Raw genomic sequence first — 10,472 nt, 5'->3', positions numbered from 1 at the left:
TACGATCGAGGACGGCGACGACACATTCGAGTCGTAGCGATCGTATATACGTTGACAAAGTAGTGCACAGTCCAGAATGCAGCCCAATCCAACGACGGCAATCATTTTCCATCTCCACACGTCACCCCTCCCCTGGCTTCCTAGGCGAGTGGACGACACACGCACACGATGTCCTGCAAAGCCAGCCCGCACATGATCCGTGGGGTCTCCACAGTCAGCGGTGCCGATCTGTCCGCGCCGTACGACGGACGGACGGGATGGCCCTATGTATCCGGGTGGATATGACCCGTACGGATCTGCTGCGCCTGTTTGGTTGTGTGCCCGTAGGAGTACAACACGACCGAGTCCACGACACAAGGGTGGTGAAACCAACCAAGTCACCCTTGGCCAGGTCAGCGTGTTTACCTTTGCCGTACTAACAGCCAGCGAAGAGAGATCGGTCTTGGATTCTCTCTTCTTCTTTTTTTACTGGTCCAGTCGCTGTGATGCTCTAGCTTACTTGGATGAAATACGTGCGATCCACGTTCTCGGATGAGAAAAAGAAAGGACTTGGCTAACCTGGAAGAGATTTGGTGATGAAGTAGATCTTTTCTAGTACGCGACTTCATCACGTAGAATTGCTTTGAGATTATATTGAAATAACGCCCTCTTTTTGCCGAGTCAACTACAGGCTGCTTGAGCTTAAGTAGTGATGAGGGCGGCACAAACCTGGAAAACATGCTTTTGCTGTAATCTCTGCTTTAGCCTTTACCTATGTTTCTTTTTTTTTAAGCCTCTTCCTGTCGTTTTTACCATGCGGATGATTTCTATATGCAAGTGGTGGTGTGGCTGGTGGAAATGTAGGCCTAGGCCATGTTCGCTTGAACTTATCGGCTGTACCGTTTCAGCGAAATAACAGTGTTTTTCTCTCACAATAAATCAGCACCATTACACCACGTGTGTCATGGTAACTACGGTACCACACTATAAGAAAAGGGGATTGGTGGATTTCATGTTTTCATCGAGTGATGTACTGACCCTTGCAATGCTGTGTGGAGCTATAAGACGGTTGGATGATGGGTGGCACTGGCAGTAGCTTCTTTATATTGTACCAACTGAGGCTGCACTAACCAAGCACCAAAAGAGGAGGAAGGACAAAGGGGCCCCGCCGTGTGCGTGCTATCTATCTATGTAATTGCATTATGTTCGCTCAACCGACTATTTGGTAGAGCTCTAACTATAGCTTCTCTGATTGAGCAGCTTTTTTTTAACTTTTGCTTTATTGGTTAGAAAAATATTTGTTAATAAAGATTCTCTTGTTCGTTGAAAAGGGAATATCCGTAGTACCCTTTTTCTCTTCATTTATTTACTATAATTTTTCTTTATTCTTTTCTCTTTCCACCTTATCACCATCGCATGATAGCCGGCACACCAGCCTTGTCTACCTCTTTGTACCCTTCTATCTTTACCGCATGGACACGTTGTCGTCCCGTCTACAACCCCTCCCCGCACGGCCACACCTCCACGCCGGCCTCACCTATCGTGGTCTCACCCGTGCCACCGTCTCCCCCCTCTGCGCTGCCATCTCCCGACCTAGCCCATGCCACTGTTTTTCCACTCCGCGCCGGGTCACATGACCTCCACCTCCCCCTGTGCCGCTGCGCTGGCCTTACCCGCGTCGATGTGCCCTCGGGACAAATCAGACCTCACCCGCATGTTGGCCCCATGGGATCGTAAGGATGCCAGCCAAATAAAGCTAGTATTTTTCACTCCCACGCTCCTTTTAGCGAGATTTTCATAACTTCACCGGTGGAGTGTATTAGTATTTTCAAACATTTGCTTGCCGCACAGGAGAAGCTACTCGTGGAGCACTATGAAACACGCCCTTCTTCTCCATCCATCATCATCAAAGAGATTAATATTCAGATGCCATAGCCCATAGCCTTCCCCGTCCTATTACTTTGGGTTTGGCCACTTGGGGTGTCCTCTCCTCTCCCCTCCCATGTTTCTTTGCTGTCGTGCAAAATATATATATAAAAAATCAAAACCTGATGTCACACTTGCACATTGAAAAAAAATCCATCACATGTATAAGAAACAAAAGCATAGGTGTCCTCATGAGTTAAGTTGGTGAGATCAAAAAGATCATTTAGGGTTAGATCTAGCGGGTTCTCTTTACTATGAATGCGATATCGAGAGTAGAGAGACAGAGAGGAATAGAAGAAGAACGTGTCAAACCTGACACCGCAGAGGGGGATGGTCCAGAAGCCGCCATCTCGTTCGTCGGTGAAGTCTGCGCACAGGCAGCGACGTTCGAGGAAGAGGTCAATGAAGTCGTCGACATCGGTGGAGCGGGGCGGCGCGGCTGGTGGCATCCCGTCACTGGCTGCGCCCCTCTCTGATCGGGATTAGGGTTTAGGTTTCGGTGGGGAGCTCAACTCATGGTGAACCTCGTACTTAGAGCCACCGGCCCCCACCTCTATATATAGCTCAGTGTGATAGGGGGCCTCCAACCATAGAGGGCTGGGCGCCCCCGATCAGGGCACGAATCAAAGGCCCAACTGGGCCGTTGCACCCAGTTTAGGATTAGAGATCAATCTAACAATCTCTCCCTTGATCTCCTACCATCTTTCAATTTCATATCATTTACTTTTGTTCATTCTATTACAGATTAGCGCATAGAGCATGTTTCATCATCACGGTCAATTGCCGATAGATTTAACAACAACACACCACTCTGTTCTGAAGTAGATACTTAACTTTGGGCATTCTTTTGTCTAGGAATTATAGGCTTTCCCTTAAACTCATGTCGGCTACATGTTCTCTAACATGTTGGGTGGTAAGCTTTTTGTAAGCGGATCCGCGAGCATCTTTTTGGTACTTATATGCTCAAGACTTATGACATGATCCTGGACTTTATCTTTCACAACATAATACTTTATGTCAATGTGTTTAGCAGCACCACTTGACTTATTGTTGTGAGCATATTGTACTACCGGATTATTATCGTAGTATAACTTAAGTGGTCTATAGATGTCGTCAACCACCTTCAAACTGGGTATAAACTTCTTTAACCAGTTCATCTGCCCCGTTGCCTCATAACACGCTATAAACTCAGCATACATTATGGACGATGTAGTGACGGTTTGCTTTGAGCTTTTCCATAAAATAGCTCCCCCTGCGAGAGTGAATACATATCCAGACGTGGATTTTCTATCATCTCCCGTATAATCAGAATCTGAATATCCCATTATATGGAGTGAATCTGATCTTCTATATGTCATCATGAGGTTTTTCGTTCCTTGCAAATAACGCAAGACTTTCTTTACTAATTTTTAGTGTTCTGTTCTAGGATTGCTCTGGAATATGCCAAATAACACGGTAACAAATACCAAGTCAGGGCGCGTACATACTTGAGCATATTGCAAGCTTCCGACAGCTGAAGCATATGGAACCGTTTTCATTTGATTGATCTCATACTGATTTCTAGGGCATTGAAAATCCCCATATCTGTCGCCCTTGACTATAGGAGCAGGTGAGGGACTACATTTGTGCATATTGAATTTCTTTAAGATCTTTTCTATGTATGTCTTTTGTGACAGTCCTAATACCCCTTTACTTCTATCTCGGTGAATCTCGATCCCTAGAATGAATGAAACTTCACCAAGATCTTTCATATCAAATTTTGAGGACAAAAACTTCTTTGTCTCCAGTAGTAGACTGACATCACTATTAGCAAGTAAGATATCATCCACATACAGGACAAGGAAGATAAACTTCTCATTCTTAAACTTTGCATGGACATAATTGTCCTCTACATTCTCTTTAAACCTAAAATTTCTTATTGTCTGATCAAACTTTAAGTAGCACTGTTTTAAAGCTTGTTTTAATCCATAAATGGATTTCTTTAAGCGGCATCCCATTTGTTCTTTTTCTTCTATGACAAAACCTTTTGGTTGTGCCATGTAAACATTTTCCTCTAAGTCCCCGTTGAGAAATGTTGTCTTTACATCCATCTGATGTAATTCTAAATCGTAATGTGCCACTAATGCCATTATGATTCTAAAGGAATCCTTACATGAGACTGGAGAAAAGGTCTCATTCTAATCAATCTATTCTCTTTGCGTAAAGCCTTTTGCCATAAGTTGCGCTTTATATCTCTCTATATTCCCTTGAGAGTCAAGTTTTGTTTTATAGACCCATTTATAGCCTACTGTTTTGGCTCCTTTAGGAATTATTTCCAAGTCTCAAACTTTATTGGCATTCATAGATTTCATTTCATCTTCCATGGCCTCAAGCCACTTTGATGAATGATCACTTCTCATGGCTTCTTCAAATGAGGTGGGATCATCCTCCATTTGAAATTCCTTAGTGTTGTATATTTCAGAGTCAGCAAGAATAGCTAATTTTCTAACTCTTTCAGACCTTCTAGGGGTCTCCATATTTGGCACATCTTCTATTTGAGGTTGTTGTTGCTCCCCCTCATGTGTAGCAATAGGTTCTATAGGATCCTAAAGGATAGGTTCATCATCGTCATTCATTGTTGCCACAGGCGGAATAACAATAGGTGCTGGCACCACAGTATCTTGCACTATCAGTGCAGTGACAGCAAGTAGTGAGAAAAAATGGCTCATGAATCATCGAAGTGGGTGCATATACCCGCTTTTCTTTAAGGTCAATTTCTCGAGCTACCATGCTCCCCTTATTATTTCATTCTCTAGGAAGACAGTGTGTCTCGTTTCCACAAACTTTGTATGTCTGTCTAGACAGTAGAAACAAAAACATTTTGACTTTTTTGGGTAGCCAATGAAATGGCAACTTACTATTTTAGGATCTAGCTTTCCAATGTTTGGGTTAAATACTTTAGCCTTAGCAGGACTCCCCCACACACGTAAGTAGTTTAGTGAGGGTACTCTTCCTGTCCACAACTCATACGGTATTTTAGGCATCGACTTACTTGGTACTCTATTGAGAATATGGATGGCGATTTTTAACGCCTCCATCCACAGGCTCAACGGTAAGGTGGAGTAACTTATCATACTACGCACCATATCCATCAGGGTATAATTGCGTCTTTCAGCTACTCCATTCTGTTGAGGTTCACTCGGTGTAGAATACTAGGCTACTATGCCATTCTCCTATAAAAACCTTGCAAAAGGTCTAGGAACTTGGCCATATGGGGTATGCCGACTGTAGTACTCCCCCCACGGTCGGACCTGACTATCTTAATCTTTAAATTATGTTGGTTTTCAACTTCTGCCTTAAATATCTTAAATTTATCCAATGCTTCTATTCTTTCTTTGATTGGATAAATGTAGCCATAACGGGAGTAATCATCTGTGAATGTTATGAACGAATCATAGCCATCCACACTCTTTACAGGAAATGGACCATAGATGTCTGTGTGAATAATCTATAAAATTCCTGTGCTTCGTTTGGCATCTTTCTTAATTTTCTTTACATACTTTCCTTTTATGCATTCTCTGCATTATTCTAAATCTGAGAACTCTAATGGAGGAAGAATATCATTCTTAACTAGTCTTTCTATTTTCCCCCTCGAAATATGGCCTAAACGATAGTGCCCTAATTTCGACGACGCATCATGAGCTCTCTTTCGTTTTTTGTTTACATCCACAGACGAGGATACATTCTCATTGTCACACGCAACGTTCCCATCATCGCATACAATATTCACATCATCACATAGTGATAACAAATAAAGCTCATTTTGTAAGATAGCAAGACCAACACATGCATTATTAAATGTTATTTTACATTTGCCATTTCTAAAATGGCAATCATATCCATCATTGTCCAAGCATGAAACACTAATCAAGTTTCTCTATAAAGAGGGAACATGAAGTACATCTCTAAGTAAAAGTGTGAAGCCATCAGTAAGCTCTAGAGAAAGATCGCCAACAGCTTCAACATCTGCTCGAACTCTATTTGCAACTTTAACGTGTCTTTCTCTTTTTTGTGTAGTCCTCGTCGAATGAAATCCTCGTAAGGAATTAGCAACATGAACAGTTGCACCTGAGTCAATCCACCAAGTAGATTTTGAATACTATACATACAGGGATTTATTTATGAACGTAATAATGTTCTCACCTTTCTTTGCCATGATCATCTTTAAGTAATCGGGACAATCTTTCTTATAATGTCCCGTCTTCTTGTAATAGAGACACTGGTCTTTCTCTACTGTGAACTTGTTCTGCGGAGGCTGATGCAGCATGGGACCCTTTCCCTTTGACTTTGAGGAGGAGTTAGCATTATTATTCCTTTTCTTGTTGTCTTTCACATAATTGATAGTGCCACCATTGGCAGCTTTCATTCTCTCCTCTTGCACACATATAGTCATGAGCCTCTCTAAGTCACACTTCTCGGGCTGTATGTTGTAGTTGACAACAAAAGTATCAAATTTCTTTGGCAAGGAAGCAAAAATCATATGGATAAAGAACTCTTCCTTGAGAGCCAGATCCATTGGTTTAGCTTGGATGCCAAATTGCTCATCCTTAGTATGTGCTCTCTTATGCCATAATTTCCAGAGTACCTCTCTGTCATCAGCTGCTTTATCAGTTGGGTAGCATGTCTTTGAAGAGCTAGTGAACTAACTCTTTATTTTATCGAGGTCCTCGGTGACCATGTCACACTCTAGGATTGAGCCCACAATTGCAGGCTCAATCATGTTCTTTATCGCAGTCAAACATTTCTTATTGGCAGTGATCCACTTCCTATGCTCAAGGTCATAGGACATCTTTTGGGATTCAAAATCCCTCTCTCTAGTTGCCCAAGCGGCATCAGCCTCATTTGTCTCCCTCACCGGTGCCATAGGCTCAGTGGGACACGGTGAGGTGACTACCTAGTCCACCTCAGCCAAGATGAAGGCTAGGTCAATATTTTTCTTCCACTCCGTGTAGTTGTCACCTTTGAGAGTGGAGATCTCTTTGATACAACCCATCAAATTGTATCCATCTGATAACACAATTCATATAGAGTGAGAACATAAATAATAACAAAAATTACATGCCCTGATTCCAACGTTAGTCAAAATTAAAACATACAACTGTTTATACATTAAATCTACATCACCGTTGGGTAGAAATAAAAATAATGCATAAAATCATTGAAATTACAATATTGTTATTAACAACGTTGATCATAAAATAACAACATCATAATCATGTCAAAATCTCTTTTTCTCCAATTAAATATCACGTTGGTTCAAAATAACTAGAGAATAAACTATTTCTTTAGCAGTGGAAACTTAAACATAATTTGTGAATTTTACCCACAAGGAAAATTCACATTTCTACTATTTTCTTTGAGCCAATTTTTATTTTCTAGAAATAAACATTTACTGGAAAACAAAAAACAAGGAAAGAACTGGGCTCAATCAACACTGTTTCTTGGCCCAAAATGGCAAAAACACCCGACCCAGCTCCCTTGCACTCGCGCTGCCCGCACCCAAACCGCATCCTGGGCCTGGGCTGGCAAAGCCGCGTGGCCACGCACGCCTGCCTGGGCTGGCCTCTGGTCTGGCTACTCTCCGCCGTCCATCTTAATCCGACGGCCTCGCGCGCGTTTCGCTCGAACAAAATCGCCCAGCGCGGCGTCCTCCCCCGAACCCTAACTTATTCTTCTCTCGCCCTCTCTCTCTCGCGTGCGCAGCAGCTCTCAGCACAATGAGCAGTAGTGGCGACCGAGCGAGCATGGCGTCGTTGCTGGCCCTCTCGCCGGCGCGCGCGCTCCCCACGTGGGTGAGCGCGCCGTCGTCGAGCGGACTAGCGGGGGCGCCCTTGGTCGGAGCTCGCACAAGCCCAACGAGCAGTGGTGGCTCGGCTTCTCCCCGCTCGCCGACGAGGCGGCGGCGGAGCTCCTTCTTGCACGCCGATAGGAGACAACCCACGCGACGGTGGTGGTGACGCGCGGCAGAAGAGTCTGGTAGGTCCTCCTCTCCTTCGTCCGATCTGTTTCTTGGGTGAGGGTTTTCTAGGGTTAGGGTTAGAGACTGTTCTTCTTCGATTTTCACAGGTTAGTGTTTGGCTTTGAGATCATTTCCAAAAACCAACACCCTTTCTCTTCTCTGTACCTCACCCGATTAGGGTTAGAGTTTCAATCCGAACCGGATCGAACCCTATGTTACTCTTCGATTTCTTTTCAATTCTCTACCCCATACTAGATCTACACACTGACAACCCGGCTCTGGTGCCATTGTTGAGATCGAAAAGATCATCTAGGGTTAGATCTAGCGGGTTCTCTTTACTGTGATTGCGATATCAAGAGTAGAGAGACAGAGAGGAATAGAAGAAGAATGTGTCGAACCTGACACCGTAGAGGGAGATGGTCCAGAAGCTGCCATCTCGTTCGTCGGTGAAGTCTGCGCACGCGCAACGACGTTCAGGAAAGAGGTCAATGAAGTCGTTGACGTCGGTGGAGCGGGGCGGCGGAGCTGGTGGCTTCCTGTCACTGGCTGCGCCCCTCTCTGATCGGGATTAGGGTTTAGGTTTCGGTGGGGAGCTCAGCTCATGGTGAACCTCGTACTCAGAGCCGCCGACCCCCACCTCTATATATAGCGCAGTATGACAGGGCTCTCCAGCCATAGTGGGCGGGGCGCCCCCGATCAGGGCGTGGATCAAAGGTTCAACTGGGCCATTGGACTCAGTTTAGGATTAGAGATCAATCTAACAGGTGCGCTTCATGCACGCAAGCAGGCAGGCTCCATTTTATTTCATAATCCGTTTGCTGAGTCTTTGGAGCCAGCTAAGAGCGTGAAACATCAGCAAGTTCTTCTGTGCTTTTTAAGTCAGCTGGCACTGTACAGATACAAGATACTCCTATATAGGAGGAGTAATATATAATAACACATTAGCTAGCTGTTGATACATTATATTTTCACTTCGGATAGGGACATCAATGTTTACTATTACATTCATTTCGAGCAAACATTGTTTTCTTGATGCTTATATATTCAATATATAAAATGATATACGTGTTAGCTGTAGGTTATTATACAGATCATGCCGCTTCAATGTTGGCGGTATATATTTGGTCCTTTCTATTAAAGATAAATAAAGGATATATATACCAAAGTGAAATTGAGTAAAAAGGGGAAATAAAAACACCTAATGGCAGATATATACAATGATTCGATGGGGGCTAGCTCTTCCTCCTCGTTTCATTGTTATTTTTTTCTTCCTCTTACTCCTCCCTTACGTGCCTACATCTCTTTAGGGCATCCGTAATATATGTCTAATTGTGATCCTATGCAATGATTTGATTTTACTTATTTAAGTGGTCCCAATTTTTAAGATTAACCTAGGATTTATAAGTGGGAATCATAGAAATAAAAAAATGTCTGATCTCTTTCTCTGTCCAGCCGGTCGGCCTCCTCTCTCTCTCTCATGGGCAGATTCAAGGGTATTCCCTTGTATTCCTGGGACTACCCAACTACTTGGGACACCTTTATGTATATATATATGTATGTATATATAGACGTACTGTTCTGTAGCTGGCCGCAGAATAAGTTATTTTGGCCTGTTCGCTTGTCTGAGTTCTGGAGGAATCTGGATGGTTTGGAGGAATGCTGGAGGAATTTGTGAGAGAAAATCACTGTTCTGGATGAAAAAATAAGCGGATCAAGCCGGGTTTAAGGGCACGTGAACGGGGCTATGACCGCTTTGAGTTACGATAATTACTATACTAATTTACGAGATTATAATAACTCTCTCATAAGTGATTTACTATAACATTATGGTAAGTATCATCTTGAATTATAATAATCCATGTATCGTAAATGTGTATTGTCATTATCGTAAATTGGTACAAATATTATCGTAAAACAAGGTGGCTATAGAATAAGTTATTCTATGGCCAGCTGCAGAATATCCTTACCGTGTGTGTGTGTGTGTGTGTGTATATATATATATATATATATATATATATATATATATATATATATATATATATATATATGTATAATACACCATTCTTCAACATTTTCACTCAATTTAGCCTAAAATCTTAGAGTTGGCTAGCTGAACAATTTGTTATTTGAGTATTTGTGACTTCAATCATCGGTAACATACTACTATAAATTATATTTTAAGCCTATGGATTCAGTTTTTTTTATGATGCAAAAGTAGGAATACCCAAGTTTCAAATCCGGCTCCGCCACTGCTCTCTCTCATGGTCACCCCTTCTTCCTCATTTGGTTGGCCTCCTCCTCGCCCTTTTCCTCGCCGGCGCCCTATGACCTAATGAGGATACCCAGGGCTCATGCAGGTGACAGGAGCACTCTACCAAGTTAGACAACTTTGGGATATCATAATTTGAGTCTGTCACAGTGGAGACACAAGCACGGACTTCTTATTCCAATCTTGTGAGGAAGCCACCGATGGTTGTTCGCAAGCATACATGTGTTTCGGAGTGGAAAAAATTGCAAAAATGACACTCGAAAGATTGACTCATTCATTATGATGACACTCGGGTGGATG

The sequence above is a fragment of the Miscanthus floridulus genome, chromosome 8 (assembly GCF_019320115.1).
Source record: "Miscanthus floridulus cultivar M001 chromosome 8, ASM1932011v1, whole genome shotgun sequence".
In the NCBI taxonomy this organism is placed as follows: Eukaryota; Viridiplantae; Streptophyta; class Magnoliopsida; order Poales; family Poaceae; genus Miscanthus; species Miscanthus floridulus.
This window is presented reverse-complemented; position numbering follows the sequence as displayed.